The 21,835-nt window shown below is 56.1% G+C and overlaps 1 protein-coding gene across 4 annotated transcripts in view; it reads left to right on the top strand.

Moving 5' to 3' along the window:
* Positions 1–21,835, top strand: part of GPATCH8 (G-patch domain containing 8) — a 122,876-nt gene that overhangs the window by 52,162 nt on the left and 48,879 nt on the right. The window contains exon 1 of one of the 4 annotated variants that reach the window (XM_064174449.1): positions 19,304–19,347. The exons of the other annotated variants lie outside the window; for them this stretch is intronic. The gene's annotated coding sequence lies outside the window, so the exon portion shown is untranslated. Of the gene's footprint in view, positions 1–19,303; positions 19,348–21,835 lie in introns of those variants that run through there. 4 annotated transcript variants of the gene reach the window in all.

Below are 21,835 nucleotides of genomic sequence, written 5' to 3'. Positions count from 1 at the left end.
CCTTTGCAGGCAGGGGGCTTGCTGGCTCCCCTGGCCCCCTTGGGGCTTGCCCTTTGCAGGCAGGGGGCTTGCTGGCTCCCCTGGCCCCCTTGGGGCTTGCCCTTTGCAGGCAGGGGGCTTGCTGGCTCCCCTGGCCCCATTGGAGCTTGCCCTTTGCAGGCAGGGGGCTTGCTGGCTCCCCTGGCCCCCTTGGGGCTTGCCCTTTGCAGGCAGGGGGCTTGCTGGCTCCCCTGGCCCCATTGGAGCTTGCCCTTTGCAGGCAGGGGGCTTGCTGGCTCCCCTGGCCCCCTTGGAGCTTGCCCTTTGCAGGCAGGGGGCTTGCTGGCTCCCCTGGCCCCCTTGGGGCTTGCCCTTTGCAGGCAGGGGGCTTGCGGGCTGCCCGCCCCGGGGCTTGTCGGCTCTCCGGCCTCGGTTAGGTGTGAGCTGCTCTGGGTGTGCAGGGAGCACAGTGCCTCTGGAGGGAGCTGGCTGAGCTGCCCTGGCTGCTAGCGGAGCTGTGCAGCTCCTGCAGCTCTGCTGATGTTCTGCTGCCTGCTTTGGGATACCGAAAAGTACAGGCTAGGCACAGGGACCTCTGGGTGTGTGTTTGGTGGGGGTGTCAGAAGCCACTAGAAGGCAACTGAAGGACCCAGTGAAGGCTGCAAGTGGTGGCAGAAGCCCTCATGGATGGCAGAGGCCTGCTCCTAGCTCTCCAGAGAGCTCTCACTCAGTTTTGTTTCTGTTCTGCAGCACTCTCTTTGTCAGAGGTTTAGCAGCTCTTGAGGTGCTGCAGAGCTTCGTTGAATTGGAGCTCCCAGTCCTCATGTTGCCGTGTGCCTGAGTTCTCCCTGCTCTGCTGAACCCTGTGGTGCAAACAGAGCCACTGCTGCTGTTCATCTGAGGGGCTGTAGCCATGCTCCTCTTCAGAGTGTGGCCAGCAGGTTGAGGAAGGTTCTTCTCCTCTTGTACTCTGCCCTAGGAAAGCCATCTCTGGAGTCCTGACTCCAGCTCTGGGGTCCCCAGTCCCAGAGAGACAGAGAACTGCTGGAGAGAGTCCAGGGGAGGCTGCTGAAGGACCTGGAGCAGCTCAGTGAGGAGCAAAGGCTGAGCCCTGGGGCTGAGAGCCTGCAGAAGAGCAGCCCCAGAGGGCAGCTGAGCAGTGCTCAGCAAGAGCTAAAGGCTGGGGGCAAGAGGCTGGGGCCAGGCTCTGCTCAGTGGTGCCCAGGGACAGGACAAGGGGCAAAGGGCAGAAAATGGAACCCAGGAGATTCCATCTGACCAGGAGGAGAAGCTTCCTTGGTGTGAGGCTGCTGGAGGCCTGGAGCAGTTTGGAAGCTCTGCAGAGAAGGAGACTCCACAACCTTGCCCAGAGAGGTTGTGGATTCTCCTTCTCTGCAGAGCTTCCAACCCCCCCCTGGGCGTTGTGCCGCTGGGCAGGCTGCTGTGGGTGCCCTGCTTTGGCTGGGGGGCTTGGGCTGGAAGGTCTCCAGAGGTCCCTTCTGGGGCACAGCCCTGTTGTGTGCAGGGAAACTGAAGGTAGAGCTTGCAGTCAGCTTCTTTGGATGTGTCCAGCATCAGCACACAACACTAAGATGCTTGATGTTTACCACAGGCATGGAACTGTGTGCCCAGGTGGCTTCTGTGGCAACCTTTTGAAGTGCTTGAAGTGCTCTGAGTGCCTCCCATTGCTGGACCCTTAGTCTGAAGACCTGGGAGCTTGTAATGGGTCTTGGTGCCCCTACAGTGAGGCAGTTAGAGATAAGCGTCCCTGAGCTGTGGAGGCCTGGTGAGGGGTAAGGAGTTCCCTGAGCTGTGGGAGTGGGCATTAACCCCTGGGCTGAGGCACTCTGAGCCCTCAGACAGTGCCTTGGTTGGTGCTCAGTGCTTCTTGCCTCCTCTGAACTGGCTTCTTGTGGACTCCCTTGGTTGGTGCTTGGCACTGCTGCAGTCGTCTGTGTCCCGCGCTGGTGCCAGGGCTCAGGATGTGGCTGTAGTTGTCACCTGCTGCTTTGGCTCTCTCTGGCTGTGCTGTTTGGTCTGGTTTTGCTTTTGGGTGCCCCATGTTCCTCTGTGTCACCAAAGTGGAACCACAGAGACTTGAAAGAAGCCAAAGCCCTCACCCAGCCCCAGCTGGATCCAGAGGCACAGCTGTGGGGTCCCTGTAGGGTGGCAGGCAGTGGCACGACAGAGCGAGCAGCAGATGCCTCTGCAGTCCTGGGTCTGGCTGGTGGCATCGTGCCCTGAATGCAGAGAGCCAGGGCTGCCTTTGTGGGTTTGAGCCCTGGCCAGATGTGGATGTTCCTGCTGTGCCTTTGGAAGCCTGGGCTCTGACTCAAGGATTAGGGAAGCTGATCTGAGCTGTCTGCGAGCCGCAGGCACATCGTGGGGATGGGCGGTGAGGGTTTGCCTGCTCCTCCCTCACCCTGATGGACATGCAGGAGGGAAAAGAGCCTGGTGGAGGTGCTGAAACCTTCCCGACCCGGGCTTTGGAGAGCCTGCAGGACTCACATGGTGCCTGTCACCTTTCAGCTGTGCCCTGTCCACCTGCCAGCCAGGCTCTGGCTGGGGAGGGCTGCTGCAGCAGATCTGCTCAGCCACACGGTCAGCAGCAGCCTCCTGGGTGGTTAGGAGCAGCTGGAGCCTGTGGCATTGGTGATGGATGTGTTGGGAGGGATTAATTCATTATCCAGTGACCTTTTGGCACGAGTCTTAGATTGGCCCAAATATAAACTGCTGGGAAGGAAATCTTTTGCATCCAATTTTAACCTGGTTCTAGGAGTCTGAAGAGGTGAAGCCCCTTAAAATAGACTCCTGGAATCATTCAGGCTGGAAAAGACCCTTGAGATCTTCAGGCCCAACCATTAACCCTCCCCTGTCTGGTTCACCACTAAACTGTATCTCTTAAGTGCCACATCTAAAGGACCTTTCAACACATCCCAGGGCTGGTGACTCAACCACTTTGATGTGCCCTGAGAATGGAAGAGCAAAGCAGAAAGGGTTTCTTCCCCTCTTGCTCAGGAGAGGTTTCTTCCCCTCTTGCTCAGGAGAGGTTTCTTCCCCTCTTGCTCAGGAGAGGTTTCTTCCCCTCTTGCTCAGGAGAGGTTTCTTCCCCTCTTGCTCAGGAGAGGTTTCTTCCCCTCTTGCTCAGGAGAGGTTTCTTCCCCTCTTGCTCAGGAGAGGTTTCTTCCCCTCTTGCTCAGGAGAGGTTTCTTCCCCTCTTGCTCAGGAGAGATTTCTCCAGGGGGGGGTGTCAGAACAGCAAGCACAGAGTATCTCTGTTGGAAACTCTGCTCATTTCCTGCTGGACTTGAGCCTAAAACCCTTGCACAGCCTGTGCCCAGGAGGTGCAGAGGTAGAACCAGTGGGAATGTGGTACCTGACCCCCTGCAGAGGCCTTGGCAGCCACCCCCTCAGGTCTCTGCATTTGGGTTGCAGGTATGGGGTTGAATCCTGCCTTCATCTGTTGTCCATGCAGTTGATCCTGCTTTGAAAGGAAGTGCATGAGTTCAGGGGGCTGCTGCTGCTGCTTGTTAGGCAGCTTTTGATTCCAGGAGGTCCTCTCAAGTGGGGCTCCACTTAGATTCAGGCAACCCAAAAGCTCTGTAGTGTTGTTGCCCACTCAGACTTGAGGATTCCTTCCAGTGAGGCTCTCGTGGTGATGTTCCACAAGAGCTTCCTGCTGCAGGACTGCACTTGGGGATGGTTTCCTTCTTGCTAACCACCTTCTGTGGTTAGCACTGCACAGTGACCCAGCAGTGGATGGCAGCCAGGACAGAGTCAGGTTCACACTTGCTGAGTGCTGGTGGTTGGGCAAAGGTGCCCAGCAGCTGGGCTCATTCCCTGCAGAATTAGAGGTTGCCTTCAGCTGGAGAAGACCTTCCAGATCCACTCCAACCATTCTCCAGCCTCCCAAGGCTGGGGCTAAACCATGGCCCTCACCACCACACCTCAGCATCTTCCAGGGATGGGGATTCAACCACCTCCCTGGGCAGCCTGTTCCAGTGTTTGAGAACCCTTTTGGTGAAGAAGTTTCTTCTGATCTCCAACCTGATCCTCCCCTGGGCCAGCCTGAGGCCATTTCCAGTTGTACTGCTGCTTGTTCCTTGGGAGAAGAGCCCAACTCCCACTTGACTCTCACCTTCTCTCAGGGAGTTGTGAAGAGCCAGAAGGTCTCCCCTCAGCCTCCTCCAGACCAAACAACCTCAGTTCCCTCAGCTGCTCCTCCCCAGCCCTGTTCTCCAGACCCTTCCCCAGCTTTGTCACCCTTCTCTGGACATGCTCCAGCCCCTCAATGTCCTTCCTGTAGAGAAGGTCACCCAGTTCCACTCCCCCTGCCATGGGCAGGGACACCTCCCACCAGCCCAGGGTGCTCAAGACCTCATCCAGTCTGGCCATGAACACCTCCAGGAAGGGGACATCTAGAACCTCCCTGGGCAACCTAAGAGGATCTCACCACACTCACTGGAAAGAATTTCATCCTCATCTCCAGTCTAAGTCTCCCCTCCTCAAGCTTAAATCCATTCCCTCTCATCCTATCAGCAGAAGCCTCTGTCACAAGTCCCTCCCCAGCTTTCCTGTAGGTTTCTCAGCTCTTCTCCTTGATCTTTTGGGCTTTTTTTCTCCCACAACTTGTGTTATATTTGGAGATGTTGCTTCAGCTTGCTAACAGGCAGTGAATGTGGAGAAGCAGGAGAAGGAGCTGCCAGGGATCCTTGTTAGTCTGGAAAGCACAGCTGAGGGAGCCACTGTTGTGTGGAGACTCTGATGGTTGAGGAAAAGGTGCCTGTAGGCTGCTTTCTGAGAGGGGGAGGGTGAACATGGGCAGTTAATAATCATGGAATGGCTCAGGTTGAAAGGGACCTCAGAAGTCATCTACTCCAAACCCCCTGCCATGGGCAGAGGACACCTCCCACCAGCCCAGGGTGCTCAAGGTCTCACCCAACCTGACCTTCAGCACCTCCAGGGAGGGCACATCCACAACCTGTGCCAGCATCTCACCACCTTCATCCTGAAGAACTTCCTCAGCTCCACTCTACTCCTGCTCTGCCTCAGCTCCAAACCATTTGCCCTTGTCCTGTCTCCAGACACCCTCAGCAAAAGTCTCTCTGCAGCCTTTCTGCAGGATTTCTTCAGGCTCTGGCAGGCAGCTCTAAGGTCCCTCTGGATCCTTCTGCAGGCTGCTAACCCCCAGCTCCCTCAGCCTGTGCTCACAGCAGAGCTGCTCCAGCCCTTGGAGCATCTTTGTGGCCTCCTTTGGACTCACTCCAGCAGCTCTTTGCCCTCCTCCTGCTGGTGACACTAGAACTGGAGGCAGGATCAGAAGTGAGGTCTGAGCAGAGCCAAGGGGCACAGTCTGACACTGCTGGCTCCTGGGAAGCATCTGGAATTCTGCTGTCTGCTGAAAAAGAAAGCAGCAAAGGTGGTTGAGAACAGTGCTTGACCTCTGTGTGAAGCCCTGAGCTAAATAAGAGCAAGGAGTGAGGGTAATTGGAGGAGTGACATAAGTCACAAGGACAAGGAGAGGGCTGAGTGAAATCCTGAATGCAAACACTCCCAACAACCTCTCTTGGAATAAGAATTTCAGCTCTGAAGTGGAGGAATTGTTGTGAGCATCAGGGAGAGGCTGGCATGCAGAGCAGGGTTGCTTTAATCCTGCATTTGTCAAGGGTTTTGTAAGCTCCTCACAGTTTCCCTGCTTGGAGGTATTGTTCAACAAACCCTAACTGTGCTGAAAGCTTCTGGCCTCTCTTTTGGCCTTGTGTGCCTGGGAGGAGCTGACCCAGCTGCAGGGGTAGAGGTGTGAGGCTGAAGCCAGGAGTTCAGATTGTATTGTGTTGGAAAGGACCCTCCAAGGTCACCTTGTTCATCCCTCCCTGCACTCAGCAGGGACACCTCCAACCAGAGCAGCCTGCCCAGGGCCACCTCCAGTCTGATCTTGAATGGCTTCAGGGACAGGGCCTCAGCCTCATCCCTGGGCAGCCTGTGCCAGGGTCTCAGCACCCTCCCTCTGACCTCAGCCTCATCCCTGGGCAGCCTGTGCCAGTGTCTCAGCACCCTCCCCCTGACCTCAGCCTCATCCCTGGGCAGCCTGTGCCAGGGTCTCAGCACCCTCCCTCTGACCTCAGCCTCATCCCTGGGCAGCCTGTGCCAGGGTCTCAGCACCCTCCCCCTGACCTCAGCCTCATCCCTGGGCAGCCTGTGCCAGGGTCTCATGACCCTCCCTCTGACCTCAGCCTCATCCCTGGGCAGCCTGTGCCAGGGTCTCAGCACCCTCACTCTGAAGAACTTTTTCCTGGTACCAAATCTAAATCTCCCCTGTTCAGTTCCCCCCATCTTGTCCCCACAGGTCCTGCTAAACAGTCCCTCCCCAGCCTTCCTCTAGGTCCTCTTCATTGAAATGCAGCTCTGAGGTCTCTCTGGAGCCTTTTCCTGAGCAGTCCAGTTCAGCCTGGCCCCACAGCAGAGGTTTTCCAGCCCTCTGATCATCTTTGTGGCCTCCTCTGCACTTGTTTCAGCAGCTCCAGGTCCTTCCTGTGTTGGGGATTCCAGAGCTGGCCCCAGCCCTGCAGGTGAGGTCTCCCCAGAGCAGAGCAGAGGGTCAGGATCTCCTCTCTCCAGCTCTGCCCACACTGCTTTGGATGCAGCCCAGGCTGCCCCTGGCCTTCTGTGCTGCCAGTGCCCACTGCTGCCTCCTGCCCAGCTTCTCCCCCCCCAGCACCCCCAAGGCCTTCTCTGCAGGGCTGCTCTCAGTCTCCTCATCCTCCAGCCTGGATTCATATCAAAGGTTGCCCTGGCCACAGGGACCTTGCACTATTCCTTGTTGACCCTCATGAGGTTCTCTCTCAGCTCCAGCCTTTCCAGGTCCCTCTGGATGGATCCCATCCCTCAGTCTCATCAACCACACCACTCAGCCTGGTGTGACCTGCACTCTTGGTGAGGATGCCTCAACCTCAGTGTGTGATGAAGAGATTGATCAGCAGAGGTCTCACTGAGGACCCTTAATGCAAGATTTCTTGCCCCAAGCAGAGAGGTTGCCCCAACCTCCCTGCAGGATGTCCCTTCTGAGGCAGGCAGTGGAAGCAGCAGTAGCTTGGCTGGGGCCTTTGGTCCCACAGCAATGCCTTCTGTCCCCTGATTGCTATTCCTCTGTAGTAACAGCAGCTTCCTTTTTGTTCTCAGCCAAGTGCTGGCAGCAGTTCAGCAGCAGTGTCCTGAAAGGCTGCCTGAGCCTTTCCAAAGAGCAGCCACACTACTGCCCTGGCAGAGGCTGCCTGTGCTCAGAGCTGTGCTCAGTGTCACAGGAGCTCTCTGAACCCCTTCCTCATGCCTGTTCTCCACCCAGTCTGAACCCACCCACAGAGCCTGTACACATCAGCAAGGCAGTGCTGTGCCTGCTGCTGAAGGTGGCTGCAAGCTTCTGCAGTGCACTGTGGGCAGCAGCAGTGCCAGGTGTGCCTGAGCCAACCTGAGGCTTGCTTTATCCTCTCATAAGCACACAAATGTGCTGGGTCAGAAGAACCCCAGGAATGCTCCAGGCTGGGAGCAGAGTGCTTGGAAGTTGTCCAGTGGAAAAGGAGCTGGGCTGGGGTGGGTTGACAGCAGCTGAAGATGAGCCAGCAATGGGCACAGGTGGCCAAGGAGGCCACCAGCAGCCTGGGCTGGAACAGCAAGAGTGAGGTCAGCAGGAGCAGGGCAGGGATCATGCTCCTGGAGTGGGCACTGCTGAGACCACAGCTCGAGTCCTGGGCTCAGTTTTGGACTCCTCTCTCCCAGAAGCACATTGAGAGGTTGGAGCAGGGCCAGAGAGAGCATCAAAGGTGGGGAAGGGTCTGGAGAAGAGGGCTGGGGAGGAGCAGCTGAGGGAGCTGGGGGGGGTGCAGTGTGAAGAAGAAGAGGCTGAGGAAGACCTCATTGCTCTCTGCAGCTGCCTGAGAGGAGGCTGCAGTGAGGTGGGGGTTGGGCTCTGCTCTCTAGGATCAGGTAATAGAAGGAGAGGAAATGGCCTGGAATTGTGCCAGGGGAGGTTTAAGTTGGAGATGAGAAAAAAATTCATTGCTGCAGGAGTGGTGAGGGCTTGGCAGAGGCTGCCCAAGGAGGTGGTGGAGTGCCCATGGCTGGAGGTGTCCAAGCACCCTGTGGCCACGGCGCTTGGGGCTAGGGTTTGGTGGCCATGCTGGGGTTGGGTTGGTGGTTGGCCTGGATGAGCTTAGCTTTTCCAACCCCAACAATTCCATGATTCTCTAAATGATCCACATATCCAGTGTGGTGGAAAGTGCTGGAATTGAGTTCCTCCATCAAACAGGAGCTTTTTTGGTTGCCTGCTTTCTATTTTAAAGGCACAAATGGAGTTCTGCTCTGACTTGCAAATTCAGGGAGGATAAATATACTCATCTCTCCTCCTCCCTCCACTTCCACTACTGTGCAGCTCTCACTTGGCACCTTCTTCACTAAATCTGTTCAGACAAGCTCTGGTTTTCCTTCCTGGTGTAAAGGGTGAGTGGAAGGAGAAGGCAGAGCTGTCTGCTGGGAGCTGCGTGTGGGGAGCAGCGGTGCCAGGTGAGGAGGGAGCCTGTGCCTGTGGCAGGAGGCTGCTGTGCTCCAGCAGTGATCCTTCTCCTGTCTGAGCTGAAGGGCAGCAGGAGCCCTTTGGCTGCTGGGCCAGCAATGTGCCCTTGTGGGCAAGAGAGCCAGTGGCAGCCTGGGGGGCATCAGGGAAAGTGTGGCCAGCAGGGCTGAGGAAAGTCTTCTCCTGCTCTGCTCTGCCCTAGATGAGACCACAGCTGGAAAACTGTGTCCAGTTTTGGACTCCCCAGTTCAGGAGAGACAGAAACCTGCTGGGGAGAGTCCAGCAGAGAGCTAGGGAGGTTCTTCTTCCAGATGAGACCACAGCTGGAAAACTCTGTCCAGTTTTGGACTCTCCACTTCAGGAGAGACAGAGACCTCCTGGGGAGAGTCCAGCAGAGAGCTAGGGAGGTTCTTCCAGATGAGACCACAGCTGGAGGACTGTCCAGTTTTGGGCTCCCCACTTCAGGAGAGACAGAAACCTGCTGGAGGGAGTCCAGCAGAGAGCTAGGGAGGTTCTTCTTCCAGATGAGACCACAGCTGGAGGACTGTGTCCAGTTTTGGACTCCACAGTTCAGGAGAGACAGAGACCTGCTGGAGGGAGTCCAGTGGAGAGCCAGAGGATGAATGGGGGAGTTGAGCATCAACCTGTGGAGTGAGCCTGAGAGCTCTGGGGCTGTTTAGGCTGGAGAAGAGAAGGCTGAGAGGGGATCTGAGCAGTGAGTACAAATAGCTGAGGGGTGGGGGGCAGTGGCTGGGGCCAGGCTCTGTTGGGTGCTCAGCAGCAATGAGCCAAGGAGCAGTGGACACAAACTGGAGCAGAGAAGGTTTCAGCTCCACAGGAGGAGAAACTTCTTTGGTGTGAGGGTGGCAGAGCCCTGGAGCAGGCTGCCCAGAGAGGTTGTGGAGTCTCCTCTGGAGACATTCAAAACCCACTTGGATGTGCTCCTGTGTGGACTGCCCTGGGTGATCCTACTTTGGCAGGGGGTTGGACTGGATGAGCTCTGGAGGTCTCTTCCAGCCCCTGAGGTTCTGTGATTGGGTGATGCAGGCTGTGCTTGCTGGCCTGTGCCAGTGGCCAGGGGTGATGCAGGCTGTGCCAGGTGGCCAGGGGTGATGCAGGCTGTGCTTGCTGGCCTGTGCCAGGTGGCCAGGGGTGATGCAGGCTGTGCCAGGTGGCCAGGGGTGATGCAGGCTGTGCTTGCTGGCCTGTGCCAGTGGCCAGGGGTGATGCAGGCTGTGCTTGCTGGCCTGTGCCAGGTGGCCAGGGGTGATGCAGGCTGTGCCAGGTGGCCAGGGGTGATGCAGGCTGTGCTTGCTGGCCTGTGCCAGTGGCCAGGGGTGATGCAGGCTGTGCTTGCTGGCCTGTGCCAGTGGCCAAGGGTGATGCAGGCTGTGTTTGCTGGCCTGTGCCAGGTGACCAGGGGTGATGCAGGCTGTGCCAGGTGGCCAGGGGTGATGCAGGCTGTGCTTGCTGGCCTGTGCCAGTGGCCAGGGGTGATGCAGGCTGTGCTTGGTGGCCTGTGCCAGGTGGCCAGGGGTGATGCAGGCTGTGCTTGCTGGCCTGTGCCAGGTGGCCAGGGGTGATGCAGGCTGTGCTTGCTGGCCTGTGCCAGTGGCCAGGGGTGATGCAGGCTGTGCTTGGTGGCTTCTGGCTCCTCTAGGTGCTGTCTGCAGTAACAAGCAGAGCTTTGGCCACTCAGGCAGCTGAGAGCAGTTGCAGAGGTGATCATTTGGCAGCTGCACCTTGGGGAAGTCAGCTGAGGGTTTGCAGTGCAGAGGTCAGGAGTGCTGAGCTCTGTCACCAGGTCACCAAGGTGCTGACTACAGGATTAGGTAGCTCCTTTGCTCTCAGGAAGGCAGACAGAGTGGATGCTTGTGAGGCCTTGAGAACATGGAACAATGAGCATCTAAGAAAAGCACCAGGAGGAAAGAGGGAATGTTCCATGTCTCTGGGGGAGGTTTGGAGCTCTGGAAGAAGCACAGGCAAATATGGAAGAGAAAGAGAAAACTTGAACAGTGCCTTGATTCATGAAGTCTGGAAGGATTTGGCAGTTGTAGCCAAGACAGAGATGTGAACCCAGCTTTGTCTTCTTGTATCTTCACATGTCCTCGTGGGAACCTGAAATCTGGCATGGACCTGAGCTTCTACACTTGTGTTTGCACCATAAATCACTGCTCAGCAGCTCCAGGCTTCCACGTGGGCTTAGCTGTGGAAAACCTGGGCAGTGTAGCTCTGAGAGCCTGCTGGCAGCTCACTGATCTTCACTGCCCTCTTGAAATGCACAGGACCACAGAGCTAGAGCAAAGTTTACAGACTGACAGATTGCATTGGGTTCTAAGGGACCCTCCAAGGTCATCTTGCCCAACTCTCCTGCAGCTAAAGCTGCCCAGGGTCTCCCCAGAGCAGAGCAGAGGAGCAGGATCTCCTCTTCAGATATTGAAATGCAGCTCTGAGGTCTCTCTGGAGCCTTTTCCTGAGCAGTCCAATTCAGCCTGGCCCCACAGCAGAGGCTTTCCAACTTGCTGATCATCTTTGTGGCCTCCTCTGGACCTGCTCTGTCAGCAGCTCCAGGTCCTTCTTGTGTTGAGCACTCCAGAGCTGGCCCCAGCCCTGCAGGTGAGGTCTCCCCAGAGCAGAGCAGAGGGTCAGGATCTCCTCTCTGCAGCTCTGCCCACACTGCTTTGGATGCAGCCCAGGCTGCCCCTGGCCTTCTGTGCTGCCAGTGCCCACTGCTGCCTCCTGCCCAGCTTCTCCCCCCCCAGCACCCCCAAGGCCTTCTCTGCAGGGCTGCTCTCAGTCTCCTCATCCCCCAGCCTGGATTCATATCAAAGGTTGTTCTGGCCACAGGGACCTTGCACTTTGCCTTGTTGAACCTCATGAGGTTCTCCTCCGCTCCAGCCTTTCCAGGTCCCTCTGGATGGATCCCATCCCCTCAGTCTCAACCACACCACTCAGCCTGGTGTCATCTGCACTCTTGGTGAGGGTGCCTGAGTCTCACTGTAGCACTGATGGAGAGAGTGAACAGTACAGGTCCCAGGACAGACTCCTGTGAGGTGGACATCACTTATCCCCTCTCCTCTGGGGCCAGCAGCTGCCCCCTGTTTGCTTCTGAATGTGCAGGATCCTTCCTCTGAAAGGTGGGGAGCAGGTTTATGTGTTCCTTGAGTGTGTGCAGTCAGTGAGAGCATTCTTCTTGCAACCTCAGCTGTGTGTTGTGGCAGAGACACCTTCAGACACCTTCTCCTGGCTTCACTGCCCTTTGTGTAGTGCTAAAGCACCTTGGTTAAGCTGGGGAAGGTGAGTGTGTGAGAAGTGGAACTGGATAATCCTTGAGCTCCCTTCCTGCCTCTATGATTCTAAGTGCCTTAAGCATAGCCCAACACAGCCAGTCCCAGCCCTGGATCAGACAGGACCCTTCAGCCCTCTCTCTGCTTCCTGAGATAAAGGAAATCAGCAGTTCTTATCTCTGATTTCATTCTAGATCAAGCAGGGTTCCTGTTCCTGCTCTGACATCATCTTTGTTCCTCAGGGCTGTTGATCATCATGTGGGTGAGGGATCCACAGAGTGGTTTAAGCTGGAAGGAGACCTTGAAGATGATCCAGTTCCAACCTCCTGCCGTGGGTAGGGACACCTCTCACCAGCCTAAGTTGCTCATGGCCTCGTCCAGCCTGGTCCTGAACACCTCCAGGGAGGTTGTGGAGCAGAGAAGCACCCAATGTGATCAGAGATCACATTGGGTGCTTCTGTGCACCACAACCTCCCTGGGAAACCTGTGCCAGGGTCTCACCACACTCAACCTGTGCCAGGCTCTCACCACCCTCAATCTGTGCCAGTCTCTTACCACCCTCACTCCTCCTCCTAACATCCACTTTCAATCTCCCCTCTGCCACTCCAAACCCATTCCTCCTCCTCCTGCCATTCCCAGACCTTCTCAATAGTCCCTCCCCAGCCCTCCTGGAGCCTCCTTCAGATCCTGCAAGGCCACTCCAAGCTCTCCTGGAAGCCTTCTCCTCTCCAGGCTGCACAGCCCCAACTCTCTCAGCCTGTGCTCAGAGTAGAGCTGCTGCAGCCCTCTCAGCATCTTGGTGGCCTCCTCTGGGCTGGCTCCAACACTTCCATGTCCTGCTTGTGCTGGGGGCTCCAGAGCTGCACACAGGACTCCAGGTGTGGAGCTTAACCCTTAAGAACCAGGAGGGAAATGCCAAGCAAAGGACAAGTTCCAAACACCCCCAATCAGGTTTGAAAACTCCAAGAGAAGAGCTCAGAACTTCTTCAACACACAAACCAAGAGGTGACACCTGCAAGAAACTAAAGCAGAGCTCCCTGAACTTCTGCAAGGGAAAGCAACTCACAGAGCTTGGGTCAGATTTAGACTGGAGAAGAAATGCTTTACAGTATGGGTGGTGAGAGCCTGGCAGAGGTTGAGTGTGGTGAGACCCTGGCACAGGTTTCCCAGGGAGGTTGTGGTGCACAGAAGCACCCAATGTGATCTCTGATCACATTGGGTGCTTCTGTGCTCCACAACCTCCCTGGAGGTGTTCAGTACCAAGCTGGATGAGGCCTTGAGTAACCTGTTCTAGCGGGAGCTGTCCCTGCCTATGGCAGTGGGGTTGGCACTGGCTGAGCTTTGAGATCCAACCTAAACCTTTCTGTGATTCTTGTAGCCCCTTGCAGGTACTGGAAAGCTGCTTGGAAATTAGGAAACTGAAGATTGAAACTGGAAGAGAAGCTCTTTGCAGTGAGGGTGGGGAGAGCCTGGCACAGGTTGAGGGTGGGGAGAGCCTGGCACAGGTTGAGGGTGGGGAGAGCCTGGCACAGGTTGAGGGTGGAAAGAGCCTGGCACAGGTTGAGGGTGGGGAGAGCCTGGCAGAAGTTGAGGGTGGGGAGACACTGGCAGAAGTTGAGGGTGGGGAGAGCCTGACACAGGTTGCCCAGGGAGGTTGTGGATCACAACTGTGCAGTTCTGTGCCTGGGCTGTGGTTTCTCCTCCCTGGCAGCTGATGCCTGTCACAGAGGATGAGAGACATTCCAGCCTTCATTTGACTTGGATAGTTTGTGACCCTTTGCAGCAATCTGCCATCAACAGGCTGAGCTCACACATCCAGTTCCCAAAGGAACCCCAGATAAAAGGTCACCCTTGTTTGTTTGTTTGCTCCTTGCAGCAGTGGGAATGAGCTGGAGAACAGAATGTCACTTCTGGCCAGCAAGGAGCATTGTGAAGCATGCCAGAATTTAGTTGCCTTTTGGAGGGGCTGAATGAGGAGTTTGAGTTTTCAGCAGGGCAGCTGTGGAGCTGTCAAGAAGTGGTGAGGGAAGGTTTGGAGAGCTTCAAGAATCCTACTCTTGGAAGGTGCAGCTCAGCCATGAGCACAGTGACTCCTGATCTCCCCCAGGGATGGTGCAGCTGCCTGGGTGCCTGTGCCCTGTAGCTGTGGGTGTTGATTCCTGGCTCCAGGTATCTACTGCAGGGGCTCAAAGATGCTCAGAGGACTGGAGCACCTCCCCCGTGGGGAACAGGCTGGGAGAGTTGGGGTTGTTCAGCCTGGGGAAGAGAAGACTCCAGGGAGAGCTTAGAGCAGCCTGCCAGCACCTGAAGGGGCTCCAGGAGAGCTGGGGAGGGACTTGTGACAAGGGCTTGGGGTGTCAGGATGAGGACCAATGGCTTTGAGCTGGGAGATGAGGAGGAGTGAGAGTGGAGATGAGGAGGAGTGAGAGTGGAGATGAGGAGGAGTGAGAGTGGAGATGAGGAGGAGTGAGAGTGGAGATGAGGAGGAGTGAGAGTGGAGATGAGGAGGAGTGAGAGTGGAGATGAGGAAGAGTGAGAGTGGAGATGAGGAGGAGTGAGAGTGGAGATGAGGAGGAGTGAGAGTGGAGATGAGGAGGAGTGAGAGTGGAGATGAGGAGGAGTGAGAGTGGAGATGAGGAGGAGTGAGAGTGGAGATGAGGAGGAGTGAGAGTGGAGATGAGGAGGAGTGAGAGTGGAGATGAGGAGGAGTGAGAGTGGAGATGAGGAGGAGTGAGAGTGGAGATGAGGAGGAGTGAGAGTGGAGATGAGGAAGAGATTCTTTGCGGTGAGGGTGGGGAGAGACTGGCACAGGCTGCCCAGGGACGTGGGCAGGGTCTCATCCCTAGAAACATTCAGGATCAAACTTGATGTGGCCCTGGGCAGCCTGATCTAGTTGGAGATGTCTTTGCTGGCTGCAGATGACTTTTGAGGGTCCCTTCCAACCTCTTTAACCCACCAGAGCTGATCCAGGGATGTGCTTGGGAAGCTGCCCAGTGCTGCCTTCTCTCAGCTGTGTCTCTAACTCCTGCTGTAGTCCCTTTCCAGGAGCCATTCCTACATGCTGTGGGGCTCACTTCAACAGCAGCTTAGCTTTGGTTGTAGCACAAAGGTAGTAAGTGACAATCCCCTGTGCTGAAGGAGATCACATCCTGCTGCCTGTGTCCTCCTGAGATGCTGAGTCGATGCAGTTCTGCCCCCTGAGCAGGGTGACAGCAATCAGGCTGGAATCCCAGCCCACAGGGTTGTGCCTGGGAGGCAGCTCTGTGAAGATGCTGAGACCATGAGCAGCATTAGGGCTGCTCTGTCACCTCTCTGGTGCTCACATGCTCTGCAGAAGTGACACACTGAGACTGAGTGAGTTATGTTAAGAGAGTTTTGGGGGTGCCCCTCTCTTTCAGTGGGAGCATCCTGCTCTTTCTCTGCCCTTAGACCTTCAGGAACATCCTGTATCCTATGGATGCATCTTGTACCCAGTGGGGACAGGCTGGGAGAGTTGGGGCTTGTTCAAGCTGGGGAAGAGAGGGCTCCAAGGAGACCTCAGAGCAGCCTTACAGTGCCTGAAGGGGCTCCAGGAGAGCTGGGGAGGGACTTTGGCTGAGGGCTGGGAGTGCCAGGATAAGGGACAATGGCTTTGAGCTGGGACAGGGGAGATGAGGAAGAAATCCTTTCTAGGGAGGGTGGGGAGAGAGGCTGTGGATGTTGCCTCCTTGGAGGTGTTCCAGGCCAGGTTGATGAGGCCTTGAGCACCCTGTGCTGGTGGGAGGTGTCCCTGCCTGTGGCAGGGGGGTTGGAAGTAGATGATCTAAAAGTCCCTTCCAACCCAAGCTGATCTGTGGATCCACTGCAGTTCCTGGTGCTGCTGGAGGGAGGACTTCTCAGTCTGCAAACTGTCAGTGAAAGCTTTGGACTGATTCTGAGGAGAGAGAGAACCTGCAGTGGCCTTCACCACCCCAAGTGTTTCTAGCCAGGCTCAGAGGGCAGCTCCAGCTGGTGCTGGAGTGTCCTGTTCTGGAGCATGCACCTGGCACCTGCACCACCCTCCATGTGCACTGACCCCAGAGCCTTAGGCTTAACCTCTCCTAACAGTTGTTCATCTCTGGAGCTGCTGCTTGCTCCCCTCCAGGAACTTTGTGCATCAGAAAAGAGTGGGTTTGGAGCAGCCTGCCCAGCAAGGTGCTGCCTGCAGATGTGTGGGGCTCTAGGAATTGGGGTGGTGGTTGGGGAGTGTTTGGAGGTGAAGGTTTTTTGATGAGCTGGGAGAAATCCTTTTCTTGGCTCTTGAGGCAGAGGAAAGCAAAGCAGGTGGATGTGGTCAGTTCTGGAACCTCATCTCTGAAGCATGAAGCTGAGTTTGCTTGAGGGGATTGGAGGTTTTCTAAGGTGTGACTCCTGTGCCAGCTGATTGTGTTCCACATCCTGCTGCAGGTTTATGCTTGGTCCTCTCCACAGAGGTTTTCTCCTTTATGGAAGTCTTTTAGGCACTTAACCCTCCCTTGCTTGGGGTCTGCAGCCTGTGAGCAGTCAGCCAAGCAAAGTTTGTGACCATTTCTTTTCTTGGGGTGGAGTGGCACAGGGCATGGGCACAGCTCTGTGTTCTGCATGATTTGCTCTACAGGGAGGATCAGGTGCCAGCGTGGCAGTGCTTGCAGCCCTGCAGAGTGGCACAAAGTGTGGGAGTTCTGCCCCTTCCCTGAAGGATCAGTTCTGGCCCAGGTGGGCAGCAGAGCCAATGGCATCCTGGGCTGGCTCAGGAGCAGTGTGGGCAGCAGGACAAGGGAGGTTCTTGTGCCCCTGTGCTCAGCACTGCTCAGGCCACACCTGGAGTGCTGTGTCCAGTTCTGGGCTCCTGAATTGCAGAGAGCTGTTGAGGTGCTGGAAGGTGTTGAGAGAAGGGCAGCAAGGCTGGGGAGGGGCCTGGAGCAGAGCCCTGTGAGGAGAGGCTGAGGGAGCTGGGGGGGTGCAGCCTGCAGCAGAGGAGGCTCAGGGCAGAGCTGATTGCTGCCTGCAGCTGCCTGCAGGGAGGCTGTAGCCAGGTGGGGTTGGGCTCTGCTGCCAGGCAGCCAGCAGCAAAAGAAGGGGACCCAGCCTGAAGCTGTGCCAGGGCAGGTCTAGGCTGGATGTTGTTAGGAAGTTGTTGTCAGAGAGAGTGATTGGCACTGGAATGGGCTGCCCAGGGAGGTGGTGGAGTGGCTGTGGCTGGAGGTGTTGCAGCCAAGCCTGGCTGGGGCACTGAGTGCCATGGTCTGGTTGGTTGGGCAGGGCTGGGTGCTAGGTTGGGCTGGCTGAGCTTGGAGCTCTCTGCCAACCTGCTTCATTCTGTGATTCTCTTTGGAGTGTGGCAGTGCCTGCAGAAAGGGGCAGCAGCAGCCCAAACCTGGCAGGCTCAGGAGGTGCCAGCCCCACCTTAGGTGCTGCTGGAGAGCAGCTCACAGCAGGGCTGGAATAAATTTGCTTGAGGAACTTCTTTGAAAGGAGAACTTAAAGAGCTTAACTTCAAAAGTCCTTTTTTCCCCTTTGGCTGTTCTCCAGCCCACTTGGCAGCCCACCAGGGAGAGGTGGTGCTGGGGCAGCACCGAGCCTGTTGCCTTCCCTTCTCTGCTCTGGTGTCTTTCCTCGAACCTTGGGGCCAGCAGAGGGTCCTGCTGCCCCAGCTGGTGCCAGGGCTGGGCACTGCTGCTTGGAGCTGTGTTGTGTGCTCACAGTGCTTGGTCCTGGCTGGATGTCACAGGGTGAAGTCCCCTCACCCTGATGCCCAACCTCTGGGCCAGCAGAGGGTTCTGCTGCCCCAGCTGGTGCCAGGGCTGGGGTTGGGCACTGCTGCTTGGAGCTGTGTTGTGTGCTCACAGTGCTTGGTCCTGGCTGGATGTCACAGGGTGAAATCCTCTTGCCCTGATGCCCAACCTCTGGGCCAGCAGAGGGTCCTGCTGCCCCAGCTGGTGCCAGGGTTAGAGCTGGGCACTGCTGGCTGGAGCTACATGATGTGCTCAGAGTGCTTGGTCCTGGCTGGAGGTTGTGCCCAGGCAGCTGCTGTGGTGCTCCCTTCCTCATGATGCTGCTTTCCTCCTGCCACGATGGTCCTGTCTCAAACAAAGGCATCCCTTGTCTCCTTGAGCGTTCTCCTCTTACCTGCTAACAGCTTTTGCCCCCAGCTATTTGTGCCTGCCTTCAGATGCTGACTGGTTGCCTTTGTAAGCTGCCTGCACAGCTGGGGCAGCACCAGCAGCTCAGCTGTGGTTTGGCTCTTACTTGTCCCCTGCCCCAAATTCACCCAGACTGAACTCAGCTGGCTGGAAGTGAAGGGTGCCAGAGCCCTGGAGCAGGCTGCTCAGGGGGGGATTGTGGAGTCTCCCTCTCTGGAGAGATTCCAAACCCTCCTGGATGTGTTCCTGTGTGACCTGCTCCAGGTGCTGCTGCTCTGGCAAGGGGGGGGGTTGGCCTGGCTGAGCTTTGGAGGTGCCTTCCAGCCTCCTGGCAAGGGGGGGTTGGCCTGGCTGAGCTTTGGAGGTGCCTTCCAGCCTCCTGGCAGGGGGGGTTGGCCTGGCTGAGCTTTGGAGGTGCCTTCCAGCCTCCTGGCAGGGGGGGTTGGCCTGGGCTGAGCTTTGGAGGTCCCTTCCAGCCTCCTGGCAGGGGGGGGTTGGCCTGGCTGAGCTTTGGAGGTGCCTTCCAGCCCCCTGGCAGGGGGGGTTGGCCTGGCTGAGCTTTGGAGGTGCCTTCCAGCCCCCTGGCAGGGGGGGTTGGCCTGGGCTGAGCTTTGGAGGTGCCTTCCAGCCCCCTGGCAGGGGGGGTTGGCCTGGCTGAGCTTTGGAGGTGCCTTCCAGCCTCCTGGCAGGGGGGGTTGGCCTGGCTGAGCTTTGGAGGTCTCTTCCAGCCCCCTGGCAGGGGGGGTTGGCCTGGCTGAGCTTTGGAGGTCCCTTCCAGCCTCCTGGCAGGGGGGGTTGGCCTGGCTGAGCTTTGGAGGTGCCTTCCAGCCCCCTGGCAGGGAGGGTTGGCCTGGGCTGAGCTTTGGAGGTGCCTTCCAGCCCCCTGACTCTGTGATTCTCTCTGTTTGTGTCCTTGCTTTCCCCCACCCCAGCAGAACGAACGGGTAACACAGACATCACCATGATTTTTGTTCTTCACAGCCAACAATCTCATTCCTCTCATTTCAAACACTCAAACCAGCACACACCCTCCCAACCCTCCTCCTCCTCCTCCTCCTCCTCCTCCTCCTCCTCCTCCTCCTCCTCCTCCTCCTCCTCCTCCTCCTCCTCCTCCTCCTCCTCCTCCTCCTCCTCCTCCTCCTCCTCCGCTCCCTGATTGCAGCTGGGGACACAAAGCATGGTGATGGGGGTGGAGGGGGCTGAGGAAAGGAAAACCTCCTGCTGCTTTTTGCTTCTCGTTTCTTTTCCACCCATCCTCCCTGCCTTCTGCAAACGGCCTCTTTCTGCCCGGGATGGTTTCTGCCTAACAAATGGTGTTTCTTTTTTACAGCGTTATGATCCTGGACTTGTTGTGGTGATGGTAAACTTAGCAGTGGTAATTTTTGATTTTCAGACTGATTTTTTTTTTTACTCCTTTTTTTTTTTTGTCATCAGTGCACCAATATGTTAGGCTTTACTCTCTCTGTTGTAGCCATCATCCTTCTGCTTGGTCTCTTTCGTTTTTATCTCTTCTGTTTTCCTTTTGCCTTTTCTTTACTGCACACTTGTCTGATCCTCGTTCATTTTAAGGGGTATGGCTAAGAAGGGATGTTTCTGTTTGTGTTAGAACTGCCAAAAACAAATCAGTTTCAATGTCAATTTCTAATACTGTCCAACCTTGATTTGTTGGGTTTTATTTCCCCTTCCTCCCCCTCGCCCTCCTCCACCTTCCCCTCTCCCCCTCTCCACCTTCCCCTCTCTCCCCCTCTCCACCTTCCCCTCTCTCCCCCTCTCCACCTTCCCCTCTCTCCCCCTCTCCACCTTCCCCTCTCTCCCCCTCTCCACCTTCCCCTCTCTCCCCCTCTCCACCTTCCCCTCTCTCCCCCTCTCCACCTTCCCCTCTCTCCCCCTCTCCACCTTCCCCTCTCTCCCCCTCTCCACCTTCCCCTCTCTCCCCCTCTCCACCTTCCCCTCTCTCCCCCTCTCCACCTTCCCCTCTCTCCCCCTCTCCACCTTCCCCTCTCTCCCCCTCTCCACCTTCCCCTCTCTCCCCCTCTCCACCTTCCCCTCTCTCCCCCTCTCCACCTTCCCCTCTCTCCCCCTCTCCACCTTCCCCTCTCTCCCCCTCTCCACCTTCCCCTCTCTCCCCCTCTCCACCTTCCCCTCTCTCCCCCCTCTCCACCTTCCCCTCTCTCCCCCTCTCCACCTTCCCCTCTCTCCCCCTCTCCACCTTCCCCTCTCTCCCCCTCTCCACCTTCCCCTCTCTCCCCCTCTCCACCTTCCCCTCTCTACCTTCCCCTCTCTCCCCCTTCCCCTCTCTACCTTCCCCTCTCTCCCCCTCTCCACCTTCCCCTCTCTCCCTTCCCCTCTCTCCCTCCTCCACCTTCCCCTCTCTCCCTCCTCCACCTTCCCCTCTCTCCCTCCTCCACCTTCCCCTCTCTCCCTCCTCCACCTTCCCCTCTCTCCCTCCTCCACTTTCCCCTCTCTCCCTCCTCCACCTTCCCCTCTCTCCCTCCTCCACCTTCCCCTCTCTCCCTCCTCCACCTTCCCCTCTCTCCCCCCTCCACCTTCCCCTCTCTCCCTCCTCCACCTTCCCCCTCTCCCCCCTCCACCACAATGGGCACTAGCACTTGGCTACTGCAATTTCCAGAGAGATTTGGGTTTGGACCAAATTTCCAAAGAGATTTGGGGTTGAGGATCAAAAAGAAACCCCAAATCCAACCCAAAACCCACCCCAAAACCTTTGATTGCCTTAGAAGGCAAAAGTGTTGATGCATTGTTTTGTACACAAGGGTTTAGCAGGGCAGTGAGGCAGCTTTGAAGTGTCTCTGTTGGTAGAGGGAGACCCAAAAAGGAAGTCAAATAAATTAAAAGAGGAAAAAATAGAAGGGGGAGGGGGAAGCTTTGGGAAATAAGAAGGAAAGAAAAAAGAAAAGCTGTGGAAGAAAGAAGGGGAGGAAAAGGCTTAGGGAAAAAAGCTTGGGGGGAAAGGGTGTTAAAAAAAAGAGGGGGGGGGGGGAAAAGCTTTGGGAAAAAGAAGAAAGAAAAAAGCTTGGGAAAAAAGAGAGACAAAGAAAAGCTTTGGGGAAAAAGAGAGGAAAAGCTTTGGGGAAAATAAGAAAGGAAAAAGCTTGGGAAGAAAGAGAGGCAAAGAAAAGCTTTGGGGAAAAAGAGAGAAAGAGAAAAGCTTTGGGGAAAATAAGAAAGGAAAAAGCTTGGGAAAAAAGAGAGGCAAAGAAAAGCTTTGGGGAAAAAGAGAGGAAAAGAAAAGCTGGGGAAAATAAGAAAGGAAAAAGCTGTAAAAGAGAGGAAGAGAAAAGCTTTGGGGGAAAGGCGAAGGGGGAAAGCTGTAAAAGAGAGGAAGAGAAAAACTTTGGGGGGAAATGAGAAAGGAAAAAGCTGTAAAAAAGAGAGAGAAAGAAAAGCTTTGAGGGAAAATGAGAAGGGAAAAAGCTGCAGAAAAAGAGGCAAAGAAAAGCTTTGGGAAAAAAATGGGGAAAAGCTGAGAAAGAGAAAAGCTTTGGGGGAAAGGAGAAGGGGAAAAGCTGTAAAAAGGAGAGAGAAAGAAAAGCTTTGGGGAAAATGAGAAAGGAAAAAGCTGTAAAAAAGAGAGAGAAAGAAAAGCTTTGGGGGAAAATGAGAAGGGAAAAAGCTGCAGAAAAAGAGGCAAAGAAAAACTTTGGGGAAAAAAAGGGGAAAAGCTGAGAAAGAGAAAGAAAAGCTTTGGGGGAAAGGAGAAGGGAAAAAGCTGTAAAAAGGAGAGGGAAAGAAAAGCTTTGGGGAAAATGAGAAAGGAAAAAGCTGTAAAAGAGAAAGAAAAGCTTTGGGAAAATGAGAAAGGAAAAGAAAAGCTTTGGGGGAAAATGAGAAGGGAAAAAGCTGTA

The sequence above is a fragment of the Pogoniulus pusillus genome, chromosome 40, assembly GCF_015220805.1.
Source record: "Pogoniulus pusillus isolate bPogPus1 chromosome 40, bPogPus1.pri, whole genome shotgun sequence".
In the NCBI taxonomy this organism is placed as follows: Eukaryota; Metazoa; Chordata; class Aves; order Piciformes; family Lybiidae; genus Pogoniulus; species Pogoniulus pusillus.
Note: the sequence above shows the minus strand (reverse complement) of the source record. Positions and strands in the feature narration are given on the sequence as shown.